Source organism: Papio anubis, chromosome 7, assembly GCF_008728515.1.
Source record: "Papio anubis isolate 15944 chromosome 7, Panubis1.0, whole genome shotgun sequence".
Lineage (NCBI taxonomy): Eukaryota > Metazoa > Chordata > Mammalia > Primates > Cercopithecidae > Papio > Papio anubis.
Genome location: NC_044982.1, coordinates 35,302,129 through 35,328,837, shown reverse-complemented (window position 1 = coordinate 35,328,837; position 26,709 = coordinate 35,302,129). Strand labels below are relative to the sequence as shown.

The 26,709-nt window shown below is 38.9% G+C and overlaps 1 protein-coding gene and 1 non-coding gene across 15 annotated transcripts in view; both read left to right on the top strand.

The window, feature by feature from the left end:
• The window catches only part of SIPA1L1 (signal induced proliferation associated 1 like 1), a 410,818-nt gene that overhangs the window by 69,837 nt on the left and 314,272 nt on the right, over positions 1-26,709 (top strand). For 7 of the 14 annotated variants that reach the window (XM_021941336.2, XM_017961309.3, XM_009211868.4 and 4 more), the window contains one exon: positions 18,960-19,026. The exons of 2 other annotated variants lie outside the window; for them this stretch is intronic. The gene's annotated coding sequence lies outside the window, so the exon portion shown is untranslated. Of the gene's footprint in view, positions 1-5,148; positions 5,215-5,924; positions 6,161-18,959; positions 19,027-23,146; positions 23,257-26,709 lie in introns of those variants that run through there. 5 more of the 14 variants (XM_021941338.2, XM_021941337.2, XM_017961308.3 and 2 more) reach the window with 4 other exon arrangements.
• On the top strand, positions 3,401-3,471 carry LOC116276210. The gene has a single exon (XR_004185641.1). It is a non-coding gene; the product is annotated as a small nucleolar RNA SNORD56 (small nucleolar RNA).

Sequence of the window (26,709 nt, the reverse complement as noted above, 5' to 3'; positions counted from 1 at the left end):
TGGATTCCTATTGCAAAAAACATTGTAGATATTCCTGAAGTTTATAGTCGAATAATGTGCCCAAGGTACCATCTAAAGTTAAGATAAACTTGAGGTGACCTGCTACTGACTTCACCTGATGGATAAGCAGTAAGGAGAAGGACAGTTAAAATAATTTATGTGATTCGTTTTAATACTAACTCAAAAGAAGAAGCTATATTAGAGCTTGTTAAAAAAATTCTTTTCATCATTTCAATTATGGATAAAAAAATTTGGGTGTTATTGTCATGTTTAATAATGGGGCTGCATTATATAATGCGATGCTATTGAAATAAGAAAGAGAAAATGTACAAAGGCATAATTATAGCCAAATGTGCAGTTATTTTGGTCTCTTAGTTTGGAGAGGGCCCTTAGGAAATTTTTCTTAAAAAGAGTTTGTAATGATTCATAATTTCATCAGATCTACAAAATACATTTCAAATACTTTCAAGAAAGAAGTTTTGACATGATAACAAAGAAAAATAGGCCTAATTTTGGCAAGGGTGAAATTGTCAGGCACAGAGCATGTGTTGTTTTGTTTTGTGTTTCATTGGACTGGCAGAGTCCACTTTCCTTTTTGAGTTCTACATAGGCTCATACCATGACTGTTTATGCTGCTTACATAATGTGATGAGTGAGGCTTTGGGATTGGTGGTTAAAAATGACTGAAAGGCTGGGTGTGGTGGCCATGTCTATAATCCTAGCATTTTGGGAGGCTGAGGCAGGAGGATCATTTGAGGCCAGAAGTGTCAGACCAGCCAGGGCAACATAGCAAGACTCTGTCTCTACAAAAAATAAAAAACAATTAGCCGGGCGCAGTGGGGCTTGCCTGTAGTCCTAGCTACTGGGGAGGCTGAGGTGCGAGGATCACTTGAGTCCAGAAGTTTGAGGCTGCAGTGAGCTATGATGGCACTGCTGCGCTTCAGCCTGGGTGGCAGGGCAAGACCCTCTCTCTTGAAAACTCAAGAGCTGGTCCTGCTGTAGACCACACTTGGATTCCTTTCACTGAGACTCCTCTTGTGGACTTGAAGACCAGGACTGTGTCAGCACCAGTGTTGTTTCCTTTGGCCCAGTATATGGAGGGATTTATATTTACTAAGTTTGAAAACTTTGCGCCAGGTACTTGCTAGAAACTCTATGTATGTTATTTTAGTTAAGGCTTTTTACAACTTCAAGATTAAGGAATTAGTCTACATATTTCAGCCACCGAGTAGTAACTTGCCCGGGGACAAAGTAAGGGTACATCTGAAACTTGGCTTCCCATGCAGGTCTGATGATGGAGCTCATGCATTTTACATTCCACTGTAATGTCCTGTGCTCCTTAGAGAAGGGAACATAGTAGCTTGGAGAACATTTCTTGTCCTCTCTTGCTTAAGGTGTCAGGATCTCCTTCTGTATGCATGGTCCAGATCATTAAAAAAAAAAAAAATCCATTCTTCAGCCATCTAGCCACTTATCCATTTATGCATGCATCTAGTAAATATTTATTGAGGACTTACTCTGTGCCAGGTGCTGTTCTAGATCCCATAAATATGCTGGTTACCAAGCCTTCTCTGCCCTCTTGAAGGTTATACCCAATTATCTAAAGACTTATTATATAGTGAGTTTGGGGTAGAGGGGAGTGTCTGGGTTCTGAAATCAGTTCACTTGGGTTTCTCAGCCCAGTGCCAGACTTTTAGCAGACCCTCAAAATGTGTTTGTTTCTTTTGCCCCACTTATTTTTTACCTGATTTTTATGCTGCTGGCAAACTGTTGTCCCCTGTTTGTTCATTTACCCTTGTACTTTGACTTGTTGACTTGGGTTTGTGTGTTTTTTCTCAGTTTAAGATCAGTCTGTTAATCTTTAGAAACAAGCATGTCCTGCAAAGCAATTTGGTCCAAGTGGTCAATTGTCTGAGGTTGAATATTAAGAAGGTGGTATGGTAAAACTGGTATAATTTTTTGCTAAAATTTTTTGTTGGCTCTTAGGCATTAACCCTAATTACATTGTATATCTATAATTTTGTGTTGTTTTGAGTAGCATTGTTAGTAGTTTACCATATGTTATATTATGCTACATGTGTCATTTAAAAAGATTTACTATATTTTAAAATGCCATGTAACGAGTTAATGCTAAAACTCTTTTAACAAGAGCATTAAAATTAGATTCTGTTATAAAATTCATTGAGCAAATGCTATTCATTATGGAGAATCTTGAGTTAGTTCCATTTGTGGAATGTTTTTTCTGTAGAATATCTTATATTTTTTGATAAATTTAAATTATTTACTGACGGTTTTTAAGGTAAACTAAATGGACAAATTTCAAAACGCCCATTTGGAGCTGAGTCTCTTTCTAGGACTGGGCTCTGTGTGGCTAATGGATGATTCTGACTGTTGTAGATAACTGTTAATGACTTCAAAGGTCAAATGTAATCTTGATAGAAATACTGTTTTTGAGAATAGTGTATTTATTTTATGATGGTGCAATTTCTTTCTTTGGACAACAGTACAGCCATGTTCTCCAGTCCTTTAAGCTAAGGATTTTAGTTGACTTTGGTCCCATTTTTCCTCCATCATGACATGTAATTGTTTTCCGTGTGTTGTCAGTTTTATCTCTTCAGTCTCTCTTACATTCATTTCTTTATTTCCACTACCCTAGTTCAGATCCCAGTCATGTCTCACCTCAAAAATTGCAGCAATCTTATTACTAGTGTGTGTGTGTGTGTATATATATATATATAAATAAAATAGTGTCTTATTACTAGTATTTCTTTAGGGTGGGCAGGGAATAATGTGTTTGTGTGTGTGTGTGTGTGTGTGTGTTTGTGCGTGCATACAGGCACATATGGTTTTGATTGTGAGAATTTCTAATCAACCTTTTGGTAGCTGCTCACTGCCTGCAGGCTAAGTTAAGCTCCTGAGCAGGTCATTTAAAAACTTCGTGGAATGGTTCCAGCCTTCCAGTGCCAATGCCTCAGTCTCTCTCCTTGCCCTTCTAGTTGCTTCCAGCAAATGAACTATTTTCTTTGCAGTTTGGTTGTTAGTGGAGTAGTGCTTTGTTAGTATTAGTTGCCAAGTATGGTATTCAGAATTTCTTTTGTTCAGGCAGCCTTTTAATTATAAAAGCCACTATTTCATCTTGTTTGTACATCTTATATAAGTACACAGTGAGGCATTTTTAGCATCTTAGGTGGCAGAGTTTGTGTTCTACTTTTAATTGACTTTTATAAGATGTGACAAATTACCACAGAGTTTCTTTTTTTTCTTGAAAGGTTGATGGCCTAACTGGAATTAAATAACCAAAATGTAATTGCATTTCTTTAGACTAATTTTCAAAGGTTATTATGTTCCAGGTGTTATTTGGAAGTTTCGAACTATTTTTATATGTAAAATTATGTTTTCACTACAATCATGGCAATATTTTTTGTCAACAGCAGCTCACCTAGTAAATGTTGATACTTTGGGTCTGAGTGAAAACGAATTGTAGCATTTTCTTTTGCATTAATAAATTGAGTACTCACTTAAACTACCTGATAGAATTACAAGTCCTCCAAGTTTCATTCAGATTAATGTATTCCCTGTATTTAAAAGTGGATATTTACACATGAGCAGTGACTCTGAATGACACGCCTTTTGTGACTGACACTCTTGGGATGCTGAGATTTGATGATCATCTTTGTAATCTCATAATGATTGATAGCACACAAGTTCATGGGTGCCAGAAATGATGTTGAAGTAGGCACTTGAGTTCCCTGGCTTTCTGAAGGGTAAGGCCAAAGCTAGATGAGAGATACCACATGGATAGTAAGGACAAAGTAGGACTTTGTGTTCTTTTGCTGTCCTTGAAGTGGTACCTACTTACACTTTGTGTCCTTGCTGCTTTTACATATCCTTCCCTGTGAATTAGGTTGTGAACTTTTCAAGAGGAAGTTCAAGATCATTGTGATCTTTGGAGCTCCACAGCTTTTTGCTCAGAACCTTATACCCAATAGATGTTTCATAAGTGTTTGAATTAAAGTAAGTACATATTCTTAAATAAAGTAATAATTGCACCTTAATTAAAATCTAACCTGTTTGGCTGGTGAGGGTGGAGATAGATGTCAACTTTCATTGAGGAGTGGCAAGTAAGTTTAGCACTGATTTTTGAGAATAAGGAAACATACAGCTGAAATCATGTCATTTAGGACTGACCACTATGATGCTCATAACATGTTCCTTGATGCATATTCAGGTCCTGTTTCAGCTGTGAACTTCTGCTTTTCAAGTTTTTGTTTTGTCACTAACCAAATGTTTCTTAAAATCTAAGGAAGGGAAGAGGGAGGCAGTCGATGATGTTTGTATTATTCACCTCATCTGTTTCCTATAAATGAGAGTAGTTTCCATGTAGTGACTTTTGCCCATGTAGTCAAAAGCACCATACAAATGTAGACTGTGGTTCTTTCAGTGAGAAGACAGTTAAGAACGCACTTTTGTTGTGTTGTTTTTGAAACAGGGTCTTGCTCTGTTGCCTAGGCTGGAGCGCAGTGGTACCATCGTAGCTCACTGTAACCCCGAACCCCTGGGCTTAAGGAATCCTCACATGTTACCTTTCTGAGTAGCTTGGACCACAGGTGCACACCACCATACCTGGCTAGGTTTTAGAATTTTATTTTGTAGAGATAGGGCCTTGCTGTGTTGCCTAGGCTGTTCTTGAATCCCTGGCCTCAAACCATCCTCCCTTCTCTGCTCCCAAAGTGCTAGGATTACAGAGGCAGGTGTAAACCATCACACCTTTTCTTCTTCTTCTTCTTATTTATTTATTAGTTTTTTGAGACGCTTGCTCTGTCACCCAGGCTGGAGTGCGGTGGTGCAGTCTCGACTCACTGCAACCTCCGCCTCCCGGGTTCAAGCGAATGTGCTGCCTCAGTCTCCCGAGTAGCTGGGATTACAGGTGTGCACCATGACACCTGGCTGATTTTTGTATTTTTAGTAGAGACGGGGTTTCACCATGTTGGCCAGCCTAATCTCTGACTCCTGACCCAAAGTGATCCACTCGCCTTGGCCTCACAAAGTGTATTTTTTGTTTTTTTTTTTTTAGAGTTGGGATTTCACCATGTTGCCCAGGCTGGTCTCAAACTCCTGAGCTCAATCTGCCTACATGCCTTCACCTCCCAAAGTGCTGGCATTACAGGCATCAGCTGCACTACCACACCCAGCCCAGGAACTCACTTTTTAAAGGTCTGAGCTTGCCATTAATATATCTTCTTGTCATCTTAATACCAAAAGTGACTTTTCTGGTGTGAAAAGTAGGTGGCATACTTTGTAAGGTGCCTTGAGAACCTGTGCTTTTCTCTGGGGGATTAGAACTATCTGTTCTGGAATTGTGCCATTTCAAGAAGTAAACCTACGTATTTTCATTTTAAAAGTGGATTGAAGGCATCCACATAAACCATCTCAGGGGACTTAAGACTATTTTGGCATCATTACCAAAGTAAATCAAAAGAATTATTTTTTTTATCCTATCATATGGCACTTTTTATGAATTCATGCTTTGCAAAGGAACAAATTGAATCTTAGGAAATGTTTGGTATTCACGTCAGCAGTGGCTGCCTTGGGTGGTCAAGTGGCACAGATAACGCTGGAGGGATGTTGAGATCGTATGTGTGTTTTAATTGATTCAAATATACTAGGAGGAATGAGTGTTGTATTAACCTGTATAATATGTACACATATTAATATATATATTTTATATATTATGTATTTTTATATATTTCATATATATTATATATTTTATATACTATATAAATATGTATATATATTATACAGGTTAATATATATATTATATGTATGTTATATACACATATTGATATGTGTATATATTAATATATACATATGTATATATGTTTATTGTTATATATGTTAATATCTATGTCAATATATACATATTAAACATTACTGTTTTTAATTTTAAAATATTTCAAACAAACTGGAAAGGATAAGGAATAATATAATGCCTTCCAGCTTCATCAGGTCTTAATGTTTTGTCATATTTGCTTCAGGTCTTAAAGCATTTTGGAAACAGTTGAAGGTCCCCTTTTCTGCTCTCCTGATCCTGTGCTTCTGTTGGAGTGCATATCACTTGATGACTTCTAAGACAGATGCTAAATTCTTGTCAGATTACTCAGTGAGTAGTAGAGTGGTAGTTTCCTTTAGGGAAATGAAATTTATGTACCTCCCATTTTCAGGTTGCACTTGCTGCAGCCTCCACAATGAAGGAGCAGTGCTTCCAAAGAGGTTTAGTGAACATGATATGGGGTCATTGAGCAAAATGAGAAGAGTATGTATTTTAAAAAGTAAATTTGATTGCTTGTGAGTATTCATGGTCTGAGTTGTTGTTTAGCTTAAATAACATTTCAGAGCCACTAAGTAGTTTGTTCAGGTTACTGTTAATCTGCTCAAATGCCTGAAGAGTCACTAAAACTTATATTTTTTCAAGAAGATTTCGTGCTGTAGTTTCCAAGGGTGGTGTTCTCAAGTTACACTGACTTGGCTGGTTTTAGTAATTTTCCTTGAACATTGCCTCCAAGTTATGGGATTCTGAATACCCCTCTTTTACTATCTTTATTCTTTTTTGCATAAATATAAAATAAAAAGGCTGTTTTTTATTTCTTTTTTTTTTTTTAGTGTTACTTAAAGGCTGTCTGATGTAATTGTATGGCGTATTTTTCTTTGTTGTTCGTCTGTTCAACTCTGCAGTTATATTAAACTTTATCATGTTTTACAATCATAGTTTAGTTTTGATAGGTTCCAGAAAACAGAAAGAAATATACCTGTCCTGAAATGTAGTTTGTGTGTGCTCTAAAACATTTTTCTTTACATTACTTTCCTCAGTTAGTGTTCCCATTTATCCCAATATTTTTAGCAAAAGTTATATTAAGGTAGATAGGCATAACTAAAAATATAAAATGTTAAATGAATGCTAAGAAAAAAATTAACTTTTGGTAAGTTATATATCATAATTAAGGAAAACCCAGAGAAATAGAAATAAATTTACCAGTAATCTTATCACTCATAAATATCATAAGATTTTTTTTTTTTTTTTTGAGACGGAGTCTTGCTCTGTCCCCCTGGCTGGAGTGCAGTGGCGCGATCTCGGCTCACTGCAAGCTCCGCCTCCTGGGTTCCTGCCATTCTCCTGCCTCAGCCTCCCAAGTAGCTGGGACTACAGGCACCTGCCACCGCGCCCGGCTAATTTTTTGTATTTTTAGTAGAGACGGGGTTTCACCATGGTCTCGATCTCCTGACCTTGTGATCCGCCCGCCTCGGCCTCCCAAAGTGCTGGGATTACAGGCGTGAGCCACCGCGCCCGGCCATAAGATTTTTTTTACTTGTGTATTTTTCCAGTTTTTTCTGAAAAAATATAAAATAAACATTTTATCAGTTTGTTGTTAATAACATGCATTTTTATGTAACATTGTCAACAGTAAACTAATAATTTATAAATTATGCCTAAATTACAATTATTGTAAATACTGTAAGGTAGAGGCTGCATAATACAATGGTAGAAACCTAGGCTTTGTATCAAGCGACTTAGAGTGGAATCACTGCTTGTCCTGTTACTAAGTTAACTGTATGACATTGGCCAAGTTACTTAACTCTTAGGAGTCTTTTCTCAAATTAAAAAAAAATATGGCTAATAATTACTTTGCAAGGAATTAGATGAAATAATGAGTCTCATTCATTCATATAGTGCTGGGAACACACTGAAAATTAACTTATAATCGAGAGGCAGTGTATTAATGGCATTGTATTAATGGTAGGTGCACACCACCATACCTGGCTAGGTTTTAGAATTTTGTTTTGTAGAGATAGGGCCTTGTACATTGTAGATCATCTGTCTCCATTCTTCTTAAACTGGGTGTCTTTCATAGCAGTGCCAAACAGACTTTTCATGTACTTCTCTGCCTCAATTTAATATTTTCTTTGTGATTTTAAGTTTTAGAAGTACCAATTCATATGCCTTCTTTTTGCTAGCACAGTGTACCTGTTAGTTATTTAGATATATGTATAATGAGTTTGAAAAATGTTATATAAAAAGCATCTTGACAGGGCCTGGTGGCTCACGCCTATAATCCCAGCACTTTGGGAGGCCAAGGTGGGTGGATCACTAGGTCAGGAGTTCAAGACCAACCTGGCTAAGATGGTGAAACCCCGTCCCTACTAAAAATACAAACAAATTAGCCAGGCGTGGTGGCAGGCGCCTGTAATCCCAGCAACTCAGGAGGCTGAGGCAGGAGAATCGCTTGAACACAGGAGGCAGAAGTTGCCGCGAGCCGAGATCACACCACTGCACTCCAGCCTGGGCGACAGGCTGAGGCTCCGTCTCCAAAAAAAAAAAGAAGAATCTTTATCATACTCTTTCACGTTCTGCTTTTTAAAAATGGCTGTCTTTTTTTATCAGTTTATACTTCAGTGTTACATCATAGAAGCAGTACCCTTCAAAATTAAATTCTGAGTAATTTTATCATGAAGGTATAGAAAATGAGCTTGTGGATGGGTGAGCTCAAGCCAGCTGTGCAGCTTGTCCAAGTTGATGGTCTGGTTTGTAGTCTAGTTGCCAGTCCCAGTCCTCTGCTCACTCTTCAGTATGATGACTGTATTTCCTCCTGTAGGCCACCTGGTGCCTTTCCTCTGAAACTACTCTTTAGTATCTATAATAGGATGAAGCTTACTTTCCCTTGACCACACACACACACACACACACACACACACACACACACACACACACACACACCCCCACACCCACCCACCCATCCACCCACCTCACAGTGAAGAGACTGTTTTGGTTTCAGTTAAAGTCAGTAAATTAATACCTAAAATTTATAGATTCATGACTTTTGCCAGAAAGCTAGAAATTCTGTTTTGAAGGTTGGCACTCAGGGGTATAACTATAGTCAACTTTTTCTAAATTTGCATTGGATTGGCTTGCTTAAAAATAACTTTGGTAACCAAAAAGCATTCTTTTAGTATTTTAGGATCAAGATCAGGTAAAGGCAACTCACCTTTTATGGCTCCTACCTGTAATCCCAGCACTTTGGGAGGCCGAGGTGGGCAGATCATCTGAGGTCAGGAGCTCGAGATCAACCTGGCCAACATGGTGAAACCCCGTCTTTACTAAAAATACAAAAATTAGTTGGACTTGATGGCAGGTGCCTGTAATCCCAGCTACTCAGGAGGCTGAGGAGAATTGCTTGAACCCGGGAGGTGGAGGTTGCAGTGATAAGAGATTGCACCACTGCACTGCACTCCACCCTGGGTTACAGAGCCTAGGGTAATGGGGGAAGAACCATTTTCCCCCTTCAAATTTATTAAAGAACAAAGTGTTTTCTAATTTCGCTTAAGTTATAAATTTTTATTGTAAGTTTCCGTAGTAGGACCAGCCTCACAGTAGGCGTATATTAACTATTAACTTGTTACAGGTCTTGAATTACTTTTAGCGTTGCAAGGGCTTCCATTTAAATTCTGTTATTTGATCCTAACAATAATTTTGTGAGTTAGATAGGAAAGGACTTCATTTTACAAAGAACTTAGTAGGATTCCTTGGGTGCCATTAAATGATGAATCTGGGGTTTGAATTTAGGACATCTGGCTCCAATTCCATACTTGTGCAGTGTCAGGTTGCTTTCCCATACCAATCTGCAAATGTTTTGATTCTTGGTATTGTAATAATTGTTCATTTATTCAACAGAGTTTTTAATGAATGCATAATTTTAAGCTCTAGGCATTTAAGGATGAATAAAAAGACAAGGTTTCCAGCTTGAGGAAGACTCAGTAAATAAACAAGTACCAAAAATAATTATTGTGCCTGTGGTAACAATGATTGGTACATAGCAGGTGCTCAGTAAATGCTTATTGCACAAATGAATGAGTGAGCAAAGTGGTAAAAAGGTAATAAGTGAGGGTAGCTGCTTAAGTAGATAGACTGACCAGGAAAGGTCCTTCTGAGGAACTGACACCTAAGCTAGGCAAAGAGCATTTTTGACAAAAGGACCAGTGCAGGCAAAGTACATGAGGCATGAAAGAACTTAGCTCATTGGAAGGCATCAAAGATGGCCAGTGGAGCTAGAGTGAGTATGCTGGGGAGACAGAGGTTCCAGATGAAATTGAAGAGAAAGAACTAATCATGTAGATCCTTATAGACCATAGCAAGAAACTTGGCGCTTACTCTAATGTTGGGGGACAGTTCTCCACTTGTCTCTTGTGTTTCTACATTGATTGTCTGCCTTCTGGATGATCTTTTCAAGGATGATTTGTATTGTGAATGGCCTTGGAAGAGAAAGAGGATGTCCCTTTTGGGGTAAAGGCCTGGCAAGGTTACTGCCCATTACAAAAGATGTCAATTCACTAAGCTTGGAGTTACTCTTCTGTGACACAACCTGCTGTTGTGCTGATGTCATCTTGTTCTCTTTGTGTCACCTGGTGGGAATTGAGGCTTAAGGGACTAGCACGAAAAAATACTGATAGTTTGGCCACTGCTACTGCTGTAATAATGTCCTTTGTCTCTGACCCTGGAGTCTCATGTCTTCTGCAGGCATCCATGTAGCTGTGTGGCAGGCTAACTTGTTAGCTCACATGTAGGGCAGAATTTTTACATTCTTCACATTTCTTGACAACTGAGGCCATGGGAAGACGTTAGAGGCTTTTAAGCAGGGGAATAATAAGATGTAGTTTACTAACCTTTTAACAAGTCAGTCTGACTACTCTGTGGAAAATAATCATGGGTAGAAAGAAGATTAATAAGGAATCGGGGGTAGCTGTCTAGTCGAGAGCTAATAGTGACTTCAACCATTGTGAAGGACAGTGGAGATGGAGAGAAGTAAAGGAGTCGAGATGGTCTTTGGGAGGTAGAATTTATAGGTCTTGACAGAATGGATGTAGGGTGTGAAAGAAGAATGTAAATGAATTGTAGGTTTTTGGCTTGAGCAGCTGGGAAGATGAACTTCTGCTGAGATGGAGAAGCCTCAAAAATGAAGATAACTAACCTGTAAAAATTTCTAAAATGCTGTATACATATATTGCAAGGGATATAATGATTATATGGGTGCCACTGACATCTTGTCATCACTTCTTTGGCCTTTTTTCAGTCATTTCATTTGCTTGTCTCTGTCTATGCAGAAATTTTGTTTAGAATTGCAGGGAAAGGAAGAATAAGAAAAATTTTTATGACTTGAGGTCGAAGAACCATTGGGATATGCTTTTCTGGGAGGAACACCTTTCTTGTGTCTTCATACATTGTCAAATCAATATTTAAGTTAAGAAATACAATTCTTGTGGTCCCTTGATAAGAGGGTTGCCTCAATAACGGTAAATTAGATTACCTTGGGGGGGATTTATTTTTAATAAGCCATATTGATTTTTACCCAAAATTCATTATCTAGGAGTTTACAAAGAAATTCTTCAATATGTTTCAGGATTTTCCCTTTTTTGAAGTTGAAGTAATATATTTTTTCTTTCCTTTTCTAGATTTTAAGTTTGTTTTAAAGCTGAGCTATTCTCCTTAAATTTTCAAGGATAATTGTTAGTTGTGTTGGGACAACTTGAGCTTAATGCAGTAGGATGAACGAAACAACTGCCTGTGGATGAATTTATTCAGCATTCTTCATTGAGATATTCTATAGGACGACTTCTTGTCTTTCTAATGCCAGATGCTGAATTCATTAGCACCTGATCACTTTTCATAAAGAAAGTAACTAAAGTAGCTGGGCGCGGTGACTCACGCCTGTAATCCCAGCACTTTGAGAGGCCACGGCAGGCAGATCACCTGAGGTCAGGAGTTCAAGACCAGCCTGGCCAAAATGGAGAAATCCCGCCTTTACTAAAAATAAAAAAAATTGGCTGGGTGGTGGAACGTGCCTGTAATCCCAGCTATGTGGGAGGCTGAGGCAGGAGAATCACTCAAATCCGGGAGGTGGAAGAAAGTAACTAAAAAGCTTTTAATTAAAAAGACTCTTCACCTTGTCCGGTTGTCTATTAAATGCTTTTCCTTTTTATCTAGTGAGATTTATTTTTGATTGTGCTTCTCACCACCTGCTTATTGTATTTAGAGGATGACTTTACATGCCTTGGCTTTGATATACTGTAAACAGTTTTAGGCTGCAACATAAAGTTTACATGAGTTTTGAATTAATTCCTTCCTTCCTTCCTTCCTTCCTTCCTTCCTTCCTTCCTTCCTTCCTTCCTTCCTCTCTCCCTCCCTCCCTCTCTTCCTTCCTCCTTCCCTCACTCCTTTCTCTCTTCCTTCCTGTCTCTTCTCTTCTCTTTTTTTCTTTTCTTTTCTCTTCTCTTCTCTTCTCTTTCTTTCTTTCTTTCTTTCTTTCTTTCTTTCTTTCTTTCTTTCTTTCTTTCTTTCTTTCTCTCTCTCTCTCTTTCTTTCTCTCTCTCTCTCTTTCTCTTTCTTTCTCTCTGCTCTCCTCTCCTCTCCCCTCCCCTCCCCTCTTTTCTTTTTTCTTTTCTTTTCTTTTCTTTTCTTCTTTTCTTTCTTTCTTTACAGGGTCTCACTTTGTTGCCCAGTTTGGAGTGCAGTGGTGTGATCATAGCTCACTGAAGCCTGGAACTCCTGGGCCCCAATGATCCTCCCACCTCAGCCTCCCAATTAGCTGGGACTACAGACATGTGCCACCACGGCTGCCTAATTTGTTTTTTGTGGAGACAAGGTTTTGCCATGTTGTCCAGGCTGGTGAATTATTTTTATGCCATTTTGTATGTCCTTTTATTTCTTTTATTCTGTAGCATTTTCTTTGGTGTATGGCCTTGTTTCTAGACTTTTTCTTTTTTAGAAAGAAAAGGTTGACAGCAGGGGGAGATGGAGCTTAGCAGGATTTTTTGTGTTGTTTTTTGTAGGCGAGGTTAGGCTTAAAATTATCTTGGATTCAGTTATATTCCACCAACGATGAAAATCAACAATGGAAAGGCTTGATTCCCTTTTAAATATAGTCTTAGAAAGGATGAATTAAGGTCACAAAATCATCAGTGCTGAGCATGAGATTTTTCCAGGCGGTGTGAGTTGTTATGGATGACTTGGATGGGTTCTGGAGATAGCTCTACCAGAAGTGCAGTTAGAATGCAGTTATTTCTGATGGTTTGAGAAGACAATAACATTTTTTTTGCTTCTGTTATCTTTTTATGTAGTTCCATCTTTTTAGTTTTTAGAAAACCGTTTTAAAACATCCTCAGATAGTAGAGTGGTATTTAAGCTTCCCAAGTGTCTGGTCTTTGCTACAGAGAAGCATTGTTCTGCCTTCGTATTCCTTTATATGAATTCTTCAGAAAGACTCAAAATTTTGTCACTAATTTCATGTTTCATGCTGAGGGCTAAGCAGTTTATAGTTTTACCATATTTAGGCTATGTTTAGAGTTTTACGAATGGTTTGCTGGTCTTCTCTCTCCTGTCCCCCAATTTCAGAATAAAAGAAAACAAAAACAACTAGTAAAAAGATTTTCCCAGGGCCTTTACTTAGTAACTGAATTGGGACCGACTTGGTAGCCTATGGAATGTGATGGGGACTCTCGCTCGAGGATTGTTCATATAGCTCTTGCAGTGCCAAGCAGGGCCCAGGTTTGTGCCTCCACCCCCTTTCCCCTTTCCTTGCTTTCAGGAAGTTGTTTCCCCCCCTGCCCCGGTTTTGGAACTGCACTTCCCTTACTCTAAAACCCTCTGAGAAATGGTTTAGAAGTACAGTAGGAATCTCTCCCTTAGAAGCCACCAGTTGGTTCAGAATCACAGCTGCATTTCTCCTGCCTGTCTTTTCTCTGTGTTGAGGAAGGGAGCGAGCAGGAAGAGGCTGGAGTCAGACAGCTGTGGGCTTGCATCTGAGCACTCACTTGCTTATTAGTTGTGTGACCACAGGCAATGGGCTTAACCTTTTTAGGCCTCAAATCTCTGATGTAAAATTGGGACCCTCCTAAAGACGTCCTCATGGTTTGGCCGAGGCTTAAATCTTGTATGTCGAGGAACTCGTGCTTAGCACTTGCAGGTTTTACTTTGAAGCTACTGTGTGTTCCCCTGTGATCCCCTCCTCCTCTTTCCCTCGGGAAATAACACTGTCCTGAACTGCAGGTTCAACATTCTCTTGCTTTTTAAAGTGAGTGTATCTATAAGTAATATATTCTTAGTTTGGCCCATTTGGGCTCTGTAAAAGTGTTATCTTCTTACATGTAGTCTGTAAATAAGGGTGCCTCATCAGAAGCAGGTGAATGTAGAACTCTTGGCTCTCCACTTGGCCGTTGATGATAGGATGGGGGTGTGAGGTTGAATATTTTTTTCCGTGGTGTGGCTAGAGTAGAGTGGTTTTTGTCTCAAACTTTTTGTTTTGCCAGGCCACCTCGTTATGGGTCCTTTGGTTAGAGAGACTGGCTGTTTCTGATACAGGATCACAGGTAGGGAAGGCATATGACATGTGGTGTGAGGGATAAATCCAATAAATAAACATTGACATTAGTGGGAGCCAGATTTACTGCTCTTATAGGGAAGGGAAAGTTGAAAACTAGGTTTCACCTTTAGTAAAGAATTGGGTCCTTCTGGAGAAAGGACCTCTTAATAAAAGGATTAGGCTAATTGGAGAAAGTCAAATCTAGGCTGTAAAGTAGATGACAGCATAACAGCAGTATTAATTTCTGGTTTTTGATGGTCACCATTATTGTAGTTTTATAGGAGAATGCCCTTGTTTATAGAAATTACTCACTATAAACTCTGGGAGTGACAGGCCATCACGTTGGCTACTTAGTCTCGAACAGTTCAGGAAAAAAAGTTATCTGTAGTGTTCTTGTGACATTTTTGTAGGTTGGTCTGAAGTTGTAAAGTAAAACAAAGCAAAACCTCTCACAGTTGACTTAATAACAGAATTGTTAGCTTATCAAAGTCATTTATAAGGTTTAAGGGACTTGCTTGTTGGGCTTCCTTGTCTTGAAACTACCCGACCATGGTGGCCTTCCTGTTATTATACATCCTGATTTGTCTTTTGGTATGCTGTATTTTAATATTTATAATCATCACATTAATACATTCTTGGCCCATTATTTATTTCCTTCATCTATTTTGCCTTTGTGCCAAACTGCTTCTTTGAATGGAAAGTGTAGTTTACAAAAAATATGGCACCTCATTGTATTCAATGGCAATACTGTATTTAATTTTAACTTACTTTGTGTATGCTATTCTTTTCTTCTCAATCTGCTGGTAAGCCATTAAAGCACTTTCTTTCTTTCTTATTTCATCACACTGTGTCTACCTTAGAACTAAGCATATTTCAGTAGGCTTTTAGTTTACTTTTCAAAGTGCTGGGCTGTTGATTGCCTGTCTTAGAATTTCACATTTTCAGAAAGTATAAGCAGGGTGAGGGCATTTGGTAGAGTGGTGAATGTGATGCTCTAGCTAATTCATAATCTAGTCAGCTCACATACATATTTGTGAATGGTTAGCCCCTAAACATTTAGGGTTAAACATATGGGTTGAATTTCCCTTATCCAAAATGCTTGAGACCAGAAGTGTTTAGGATTTTAAATTTTTTTCGGATTTTGGAATATTTGTAGTATACTTACCAGTTCAGCATCCCTAATCTGAAAACCTGAAATCTGAAGTGTTCCAATGAGCATTTCCTCTGAGCACTGAAAGTCACGTTGGCGTTAAAAAGTTTCAGATTTTGGAGTATTTCTGATTTCATATTTTCAGATTAAGAATACTCAGCCTTGGAGGAAGATGGTTCTAGTCCAGAAAATTGTGTGAGTCAGGGTGGGGCTAAGGGTGACTATAAGGAGAAGATTAATTGTCAGAATAATGTTCTTTCTGTGAGAACATTACATGCAAATTGTCTCTTTGGCAGAATCTCCCCTTTTCCCTCGGTACAGAAAACCATAGGTTAAATACATAGAATTCCTTCCCCCCTCCCTCCATACCTGTCTTCCTTTGAGGCGACTTAGATCCATCACAGGGCTTGTTTTCCTTAAATAGACTGGAGGTCAAACTTCTCTTTAGCAGTTACACTAATTTTCATATTTCTCAGAATGATCAGGGAAAAGAACTTTTGAAAACTTAGGGTGGTAGTTACATTGCACTTTGTATACGCCCACGCATCAGACTTTTCTTTAGCGTTTTGTTTTTTTTCTTGCTGCTTTTACAGTGTAGGTGGCCTTCTCCTGATTGCTTTTGACAGGAAATTGAGCAACCTTTCTTTTTTGGAACTGAATATATTTTACTGCTAAGAGAGGAAAAAAATGTTTATGTTTTGGAACTTTATTATGAATTTTTATTTAAGGACTAATTTAAATCTAGAAAAAAATGGGGGTAGAGGTTAAATTTCGTATCATGCACTACTACTTCTGAACCTTCCTAGTAATTTCTGGGCTTTCCTTTCTTTGTAGCATTGCTTTGTTCTGTTAGCCATTGATGGATATTGAAAAGTTGTCCTTGAACCTGTCATTGTTTGTCTAACTCTTAACTGGGGCTGCCTTCCCCAGTTGTCTTCTCTCTGTAGTGGAGGTGTGGTAGTCTCTACACTGATTTCACAGGCACCTGAATCTAGAGCATATGTTAGCCTCTTCTACTCCGTTTCAGCTTTGGATAAGCATGACATTCAGCAAAGCTTCCCAAGGAGTTGGCTGGGCCAGAGGTTGCAATGAGTGGGAGCTCCTGATTGGAGTCCTGCCTCTGGCACAGGTTCTACCTGGACTGCCAAACCTTCTGGTGCTTCTAGTACTTTGGGGTGTGAGCACTGGTCTCTGCCCCGCTACCCATGGCCCCTGGTCCGCTTGCTGCTTCGAGTTACTGTGGTTGAGCCTGATGGGGGTGGTTCCTGTATACACTGAGGATTCTGAAGACAAAGTCAGACTTTAATTAGAATAAGCCCATTTGCCACATATGGAAATCTTGTTCAATTAGAATGGAGTAATTCTGATGGAATCTTTCTAAGTGTGTTCATAAATCCTGTCCTTTTGCTTGAGTTTAAAATTTGCATGTTTATTCATGTTCCTAATGGATTACTACTGCAGATCAGCTGCCAGGCATGTCTTATTTATATAATTAGTTATAGCTCATTAATTAAAGATTAACAAAATGAAGTATATATTTTGAGTGTTATAGATTTCTTCGCCTATTCCGTGGGTGTAAGCTGTAGGCCAGTTGTGTAAAAACAGCAAGTTTTGTTGTCTTAGATATCTGACTCTCAGAATATCCTTTAGAGCAAGCTTGTCCAACCTGCAGCCCACGGACCACATGTGGCACAGGATGGCTTTGAATGCAGCCCAACACAAACTTGTAAACTTTCTTAAAACATTATGAGATTTTATTGCAATGTTTTTTAAAGCTCATCAGCTATCGGTAGTGTGTTTTATGTGTGGCTTAAGATAGTAATTCTTCCACTGTGGTCCAGGGGAGCCAAAAGATTGGACATTCCTTCTTTAGAGGTTTATTTTACCCACAGTTTTCTTCCGATGTTTGTACGATTTGGTTATGGTAGTGTAGGAAAGGTGTGTTGCGGGGTCTTACCAAGCTCCGTTCTACCATATTACATGAGATCATAGTGTGAGGGCATGATAGGCCCTTGGTAAGTCTTGTTTGAAGTGCTTTTTTATTTAGCTGAATAAAAGGTGGGAGTCCTAATGTAAAGGTTGATAGGCTGGGAAGAGGAACTTCCCCTTTTGTCCTCAGTAGGAATTGGGAATATCTGTGAGTGAAACTAAGTTCTGATGATTTTTATTCTTCTTAGCTTCCAATTTATGTGGTTGGGAACATAGTTTGGCAATTACATAGTTTGAAATAGTGTTTAAAGTTATTTATTGGAAGCTCTTATGGACGTGTCTGAGTTATTTGAATACATTTTAGAAATTGGTACATGTGCTGTAGATGATTACTATTGGGCATGTATGTGGGTATTCTTTTAACCAATAAGCTTAGCATTCATAGGAAATACGACTATAGTGGGAGCTTATTATGTGATCTGAAATGAGCAGTGTGAGAATTTTGGAATTTCCAAATACACAGAGTGTTTAGTTTTTTCGGAACAGGGTTTCTCAACCTCACCACTATTTTCGTTTTAGGCAGGATAATTCTTTGTTGGAGGGGACTGTCTTGTGCATTGTAAGATGTTTAGCGGCTTCCCTGGTTTCTGTATATTAGATGCCAATAGTGTGTCCGTCCCCGCCACCACTTCACTTGTGATGACCAAAAGTGTTACCGGATGTTGCAAGATATCCCCTGGGGGCACAAAATTGCTCCCTGTAGAGAACTAGTATTTTGGAATAGTGATTCCCATAGGCATGTGATGGACCAGCTCATCAAAAGCAGTTTGTTGTTGTTGTTTTCTTTTATACATACAGCTTCCAGGGTGAGATCCTTGAGTAGCAGTCTGTGGACAGACTGAATGAATAGCCAAGCAAGAATTTGTTGTTTAAGTGGGAATGGCTGTTGGTTGGCTTAAATTTAAATATGTGTTGAGGCGGGGCACAGTGCAGTGGCTCACACCTGTAATCCCAGCACTTTGGGAGGCTGAGGCAGGTGGATCACCCGAGGTGAGGAGTTCAAGATTAGCCTGGCTAACATGGTGAAACCCTGTCTCAACTAAAAACACAAAAATTAGCCACTATGGTGGTGCGCACCTGTAATCCCAGCTACGCAGGAGGCTGAGGCAGGAGAACTGCTTGAACCCGGGAGGTGGAAGTTTTAGTGAGCCGAGATCTTGCCACTGTACTCCAACCTGGGCGACAAGAGCAAAACACTGTCTTAAAAAAAAAAGCCCAATAAATGTGTATTGAGCTGCATATAAAGAGATTACCAATTAAAGAAGGTTTTAGAGACAAAGTATAAAATTTCACAGTTGTGATTTGATTAGTAGTGGTGTTTTTTTTTCCCCCTTTTACTTACTGTGAGATATAGTTGTGTGTTCTTCAAAATTTGGAAATAACTACTAATAAAGTTCATAATTGTTTTAATCTAGGTGTTGAGAGGTTACCTGAAGTTGAACTCAAAAGCAAGATTTACTACTAACTTTGAAATGGAATAAGGTGAGTTGGTGGATTAGTTCCAAAGTCACATTGTGGGGAAGAAATGTCACTCAAACTGTCATTCTTAGAAGACCTGCTATTTGGCCAGGCGCAGTGGCTCATGCCCATAATCCCAGCACTTTGGGAGGCTGAGGCAGGCGGATCACCTCAGATCAGGAGTTCGAGAACAGTCTGACCAACATGGTGAAACCCCGTCTCTGCTAAACATACAAAAATTAGCTGAGTGTGGTGGCACACTCCTGTAATCCCAGCTACTTGAGAGGCTGAGGCAGGAGAATCGCTAGAACTTGGGAGGTAGAGGTTGCAGTGAGCCGAGATTGCACCATTGCACTCCAGCCTGGGGGACAGGGCGAGACTCCGTCTCAGGGAAAAAAACAAAAAAAACAAAAAAACCCCTGCTATTTATAGCAGAATTTTGATTTATCAAATGTCTGATATTTTCTGCCCACTGGCTTTTCCCTTTTTGAAATGGAAAAGGAAAATATGGGAAATGCTTGTGCAGTTTTAGTCATTGATTTCTGAATTCAGTGTTGTCATCTTTGCAGACGAAATAGTTTGGATAATTTTCTGGCTACTTAAGAAGGTTTTCTGTTACATATTTATGTTTTCCCTCCATAGTGAATGCATTAAAAATCTCTATATTTCTTGAAATTTGGTGAGAGCTTATACTTCAACCCATGGTCTAATAATCTTGTAAGTCTAATGCATTGGTGTATAATTTGGGGTGCCAAGCTTTTCCTGAATAATTGAGAAATGATCAGATGATCTACCCTTTGACTGACGTATACTGGTATATGCGTTACTGTTGCTCTTAGAGCGACTGTACTGGCTTACTCCTAGGTAGAATTCTAGTTCTATCCTAGGCCAACTCAGATAGTTTTGTGGACATTTCTTAAACATTTTCAACAATTGCAAAAGGATATTCTTTCATTGAGAAAAGCAACAGCTTAATGCAGATTAAGGAAGACACCTTTTCTACAGGCCAAAAATACTGTCATATGTTACATTCTGGGGTTGTGTAGGTTTCATTATCCTTAACCTTGATTTCAGCCAGATGCTGAAACAAAGACCTTGGAGTTTTTCTTATTTGTTGCTTTGTGAGAAGAAAATTTCTTAAGGAGTCAGCTCTTCTGGAGTGACTGCATCCTATAACAGATGCTCAAGTTATCTGAGCATCTCCCCTCCATAAACCTTTGTGCAGAGCTTAGGGGATGAGTAATTGGAGCACTGTTTTTAAAGTGGCTGCTATTTGTGACCTTCCTTGAATTTCAGTAAGGGAAATTTGGGAATCATTATCTCTAAAAATGTTTTTAAAGTACATTAGGGCACTTTTCTGGGTTACATTTATTTGACCATTCCCAGCTCATTCTTCTTTAATAGAGGTGGACTCTAAGATTTTTAGATAATCTGTAATTTTTAGCCATTTGAAAAATCCAGGCTTTTAATAGCAACACAACTGAAAAACTGTCTTTGAAAACATAACATCTTTGGAACTGTCAAGACTTGCTTAATGGTGAAGCAAGCAGCCTGCAGGAATGCTCTGTGAATGTAGCTCTGCTGTGGTACTTCAAGAGGGAAGAAAAATCAGTGCATATTATTGAGTGCCCTGTGATTTTTACCTCAACCTTGGAAGCTGTTTTTCTAGATACACTTTTTCCCTCCAGAATAGCTATATGTTACTGAAATGTGCACCTTCAGTGCAATTCTCATATGTCTTAATGGTTTTTTTTGTTTGTTTTTTTGTTTTTGAGATGGAATCTCGTTCTGTCTCCCAGACTGGAGTGCAATGGCATGATCTCAGCTCACTGCAACCTCTACCTCCCAGGTTCAAGTGATTCTCCTGCCTCAGCCTCCCAAATAGCTGGGGTTACAGGCATGTGCCACCACACTCAGCTAATTTTTTTTTTTTTTCTTTTTGAGTTGGAGTCTCGCTCTGTCGCCCAGACTGGAGTGCAGTGGCGCTATCTCGGCTCACTGCAAGCTCTGGATTCATGCCATTCTCCTGCCTCAGCCTCCCTAGTAGCTGAGACTACAGGCACCCACCACCACGCCCGGCTAATTTTTTGTATTTTTTTAGTAGAGATGGGGTTTCACCGTGTTAGCCAGGATGGTCTCGATCTCCTGACCTTGTGATCCGCCCTCCTCAGCCTCCCAAAGTGCAGGTATTATAGGCGTGAGCCACCGCGCCCGGCCAATTTTTGTATTTTTAGTAGAGATGAGGTTTTGCCACGTTGGCCAGGCTGGTCTTGAACTCCTGACCTCAGATGATCGGCCTGCCTCGGCCTCCCAAAGTGCTGGGATTACAGGTGTGAGCCGCCGTGCCCGGATGTATTAATGATATTTTAATAATGACTGTTGGTTGATAAACTTGAATATGACAGTTTTGAGCAGGCACTTTAAGTTCTGTATACTACTGTGAGGTCAGGTACTTGTTTAGCTTCTGTGTCGTATAGCTACACCTTGTATTTTGTTCTTTTTTTTTTTTAAATATAATAAATCTGTAGTTTTATTAACACAAGAACAGACAGTATGGTATGAAGTTTACATTGAAACGAAGTTTTCACAGAAATCTAACACATACCTAAAAAGATTTTACAACGTAGCTGTAGATGCAAGTCCAGACAATATCAAGAACGATGGATCTCATGACTCAAGACAGAGCATTTTGGGTTTCAGTTACTTCTTAGGATTTCTTAAAAATGGTTTTTTTTTTTTTTGTGGATTTTAATACACCTTGTCTTTTGAATTGAGTTGCTTCGTTTGATAACTTGAGCCTCTGGGTACTGAAATATCTTATTTTAATAGCAGTGATATCTGGTAATGCTGGTACAGTATCTCTAATAGGTCAGATGGGAGATTCTTTGGTTATACATCCATTCTTACTCAGGTCTCCTCAGGCAACACAGGAGGAGGCCATGACTCAACAGTTCTCCCAACCTGTTGGTGACATGACTCTTGGCCTTCTAAGTGTATACTTCCTTTCTAAGTGCTATTTCTCTACTTAAGGGATATCTAAAACAATTTCTATACTCCAAAAGAAAGAAAAATCTACACACACATACACACACACGCACGCGCATACACACAACCTCGTATATATGTAGCTTTATGTGTACCTTATTAAATCCATCATTCTTTTCTTAGTTATTTTTTGAGCAGCATTATTCTAGAATATAAACACTGAATTGAATAAGCATACTTTTTTCTTTTCCTTTAAACATTTTTAAAATACAGTTTTTAAAAATTAAATAGATACATGTTCTCACTGTGTTGCCCAGGCTGGTCTGAAACTCCTGACCTCAAGTGATCCTTCTCCCTTGGCCTCCCAAAGTGCTTGGAATAAAGGCATGAGCCACCGTGCCTGGCCTGCATGTAACTTTTGACTCCTCCAGAACTTAACTACTAATAGCCGACAGTTGACCAGAAGCCTTACCAATAACATAAACAGTTGAATAACATGCATTTTGTATGTTATATATATTATATATTGTGTTCTTACAATAACATAAGCTAGAGAGAAGAAAATGTTATTAAGAAAATCCTAAGGAAGAGAAAATATATTTGCTATTCATTAATGGAAGTGGATCATCATAAAGGTCTTCATCCTCATTGTCTTTGCATTGGGTAAGCTGATGAGGAGGAGGGAAAGAAGAGGTTGGTCTTGTTGTCTTCAGTGGCAGAGGTGGAGGAGGAGGAAGGGGAGGCAGGAGAGGCAGGCACACTTGGTGTAACTGTTATTGAAAAAATCCACTTGTAAGTGGACATGCACGGTTCAAACCCATATTGTTGAAGGGTCAACAGTGCTAGACAGTTTGATTTTCTAAATGCTAACTGTAACATAGTATAAAAATATTAAAAATGTATAGTAGCTAGGGAATGGTTATAGAATCTTCCTTTCATCTTTGGCTGTTACTAGTTTGAATTGAGTTTGGCATGGCCTAAGGTCACTTTAGAATTATTTTGTTATGCGTTTTTATTATCCAAAGCCGATTTCTTTGTTGTTAAAGAAGAAAATGATATGAAATCCTTTGGCCTAACAAATATTTTTATCAGCCAATAGAACAGTGATTTGACTCTTTCATATTTACTAATGCTATTGTACCCTTTTTCTCTTCAATAGGAACAACTTACTCTTACTCAGCTCTTATGTTTATGTTCTCCAGAACATAAGAGAGCAACTGCCTATGCCAAATAGTTACCTCATTTAAACTCATTCTAGTGGAGCAAATGGTAAGAGGCATTTGAACTAAGTTGTCTTTGGAGGAGTGTGCCTTATTTCTTAATACCTGATTTTTTTGGGGGACCCAGATATGCATAGCTATGATTGTCTATAGTAGTATATTGTAATTTTATAATGGTACCATGTTGCCCACTTTCTTGACTGTCTAATAGATTTAAAATTTGCTAATAGTGGATTTGAACAAAAGTCTAAAAGAAGGAATCAGAAAATAAAGAAGAGAGAACATGAACTGTGTGGATGTAGGTGGAGGTCAGGGTGGGAATTGTGCAGAGCTCAGCCCCATCCCCTACTGCCCCTATATTGCCTTAAAAAGTTGGGTGGCATGAGCATTTTTGAAGACCTGGCTTCTGAGACAGCAGGTCACAGGGCAGAACTGGAGAAGCAGCTTGGGAGAAGCTTGCAATTGCCAGTTGATCATGAATCGCTAATGTTTCTCAAAGGGCTTAGGAAACAGTGATGGGGATTTTATTTTAAAACCTGAATTTTATTTTAATGTTTGTCAATCCCTAAGCATATTTTATATATAAAAGGAAGTTGTAAATGTCTTCACTAGTATTTAAGTGCCTTTCCCCAAAACCATGTATGGAAAATTAAGGCCATATGGTGGGTAAAGTCTTACATGTGGGGAAGTTCACCATGCCACGTTCTGGAGCTTTTGGTGTGCTCCTGGGGGGAGGGCTTTATTGTATCTTTTTGGAAAAGATTTTTAATAAGCAAGAGAATGTAGAGTTGAATATCCTTGACTTGAAGGCCATTGCTACTCACGTCTGCACAAAATGGGCCAAGGTCTTCAGTGAGTAGATGATAAGGGAAACACAGTGGTATGGGTGGGCAGCCCTTCTGCGTGATATCAACCTCTCAGAGCAGGGGTGTTTCCTGAACCATTGCTGTCTCAGCACATGACTAGCCTTGAGTTCTGCCTGTAATAGTTTCCTTAATTAAAACAGTCGGATTGGCACTCTGGATGAGCATTCAGTGGGTTACATAGTGAATTCAGGTTGCTGAAGAGCTAATGGACTTTGTTTTCTTTCAGGGTTTTTTTTTAAGTCTATCACTTAATTCAGTAACTGACCCTTGTCTGCTACGGACCAGTTATTTTCCAGTCAACTGAAAAGAAAATGTTCTGAGAAATTGACTAGGTAACATTTGATGAATGTCTTTGTGTAGGGACTTTCAGGGCTGTTCTGGCCTGAAATGAAGGCTTTTGGGCCAAGGGTGATGGCCCGCACCTGTAATCCTGTAATTTGGAAGGCTCAAGAAGGATCTCTTGAGGCAAAGAGTTCAAAACTAACCTGGGCAACATAGTAAGACCCCATCTCTAAAAAAAAATTAGTTGGACATGGCATGCCCCTGTAGTCCCAGCTACTTGGAAGGCTGAGGTGGGAGAATTGCTTGAGCTTGGGAAGTTGAGGGTGCAATGAGCCATGATCACACCACTGCATTCCAGCCTGGGTGACAAAGCGAGACCCTGTCTCAAAAAAACAAAACAAAACAAAAACCTTAAAGCTTTTGTAGTTACAGGGTAGGATACTCTACTTCTGTTGACATCATTTCTTCCCTGGATTTATTTGTGGAAAAGTTAATTAAGCAAATAATTATTTTGTATCTATTATGTAGAGAGAACACTTTGCTTAGTATTAGCCAGGATAGAAATACGAAAAAGAAATGCCCCCTTGTAATCAAGTTGTTTTTCTAGAGGAGAGTTAGACATAGTTGAAAATTGTCATAATGAATGACCAAACACATTAAGGCCTTTTAGTAGAAATATAGGTAAATGCATTGAGGCATTTATAGAGGGAGGATTAAATCCATGAAGGTGGCATTATTTGAACAGGGCATTGAAAGGCCATCTATCTGTCTGTCTGCCTATCTACCCATCTATTTATCTACTAAAGGAGTAACATTTGGTTTTTTAGGTAACCAAAGCAACTCATCTTTGTTGTGTAAAATCTTGGATGTTCTTAATGGCACGCAGATCAAAGTAAAAATCACCTAATTCCCACCAGACCACTCAGTTTTCACCACCCAGAAGTAACTATCCCTGCTATCACTTTTATGTTTTATTTATGGAATTTTCCAAACATACACAGAAGTAGAGAGAAAAGTGCAGTGAGCCCCCATGTACTCATCATCTAGCTTCCACAGTCATGGACAGGGGCATTTTGCCATTCTGTTCTTCTCCTGCTTTTATGTTTGTTGTTGTTGTTGTTGTTGTTGTTGGAGTTTCAGATATACTATTTAACTTATAAATACTTCAGTCATTTTTTGTTAACAGAGAAGCTGCAATGTCATCACCATTAACAAACTTACTATGTGTGCTAGCTAGTCATGTAAGCCCTAGTCCATGTTTTCTCCATTGTTTCAAAATTGTCAGTTGACAGTTGGTTTGTGGGAATCAGAATCCAAGCAGCCTTCACACATCACACGTGTCTCTTTCTTAATCTGTGGCATTTTCCCTTTCCTCCCTTTTTTCATGTAATTTGTTGTAGAAGAAATGGGGTCATTTGTCCTGGGTCACTTTAATAGTTTTCTTTCATTTTTGTTCTTCTGTGTGATCAAAGATACGTTTTAAAAGCAAAATTAAGATCATATTGCGCATATTGTTTTGTGAGCTGCTTTTTATATTTAACGATTGAATAAGGACATTTTTCTATTATTTACTCTTCTTCAATTAGTTTTTATTTTCTGTTAAATCTTATGGCATTATAGTAACTACAATGAGAAAGATGTAGTTGATGATATTTAAAGTAAATCTGGCCAGGCATGGTGGCTCACCCCAGTAACCCCAGTGCTTTTGGAGGCTGAGGCAGGAGGATTGCTTGAGGTCAGGAGTTTGAGACCATCCTGGGCAACATAGTGAGACCCCTATCTCTACAAAAACGAGAAAAAAAAAAAAAAGTAGGCAGGCATGGTGGTGTTTGCTTGTAGTCCCAGCTTCTTGGGAGCCTAAGATGGGAGGATGGCTCAAGCCCAGGAGTTGAAGGCTGAAGTGAGCTATAATCACATTATGGTACTCCATCCTGGGTGACAGAAAGAGACCTTATCTCTTAAAAAAATTATAAAATAAAATAGGTAAAACTTACATTAATGATATGTATTATAACAACAAATTGGTTATTTTTTTCCTCCTTGACTCCCTCCCTCCCTTTCTTCCTTTCTTTTTTACTCCAGTAGCTGTTATGGTTGGATATAATATTGGGGATGCAATTCCCTGGATTGAAAGTCTATTTTGTTTTTGCTGGGAAATGTAGAAGATGGTTGTGTAAAAGACAGCCTGGCTGATGGTTCCTTGACAGGGCTGAAAGTAGAGGGAGGTAAATGGTGCTCACCCAGACCCTGATTTTCTGGAGATATACCGCAAGAAGGGGACCCTTATTATTATTACTGAACTTTATTAAAATGTTAAGCTTACGTTCTCATACAAACTAGGCTACTATAATCCT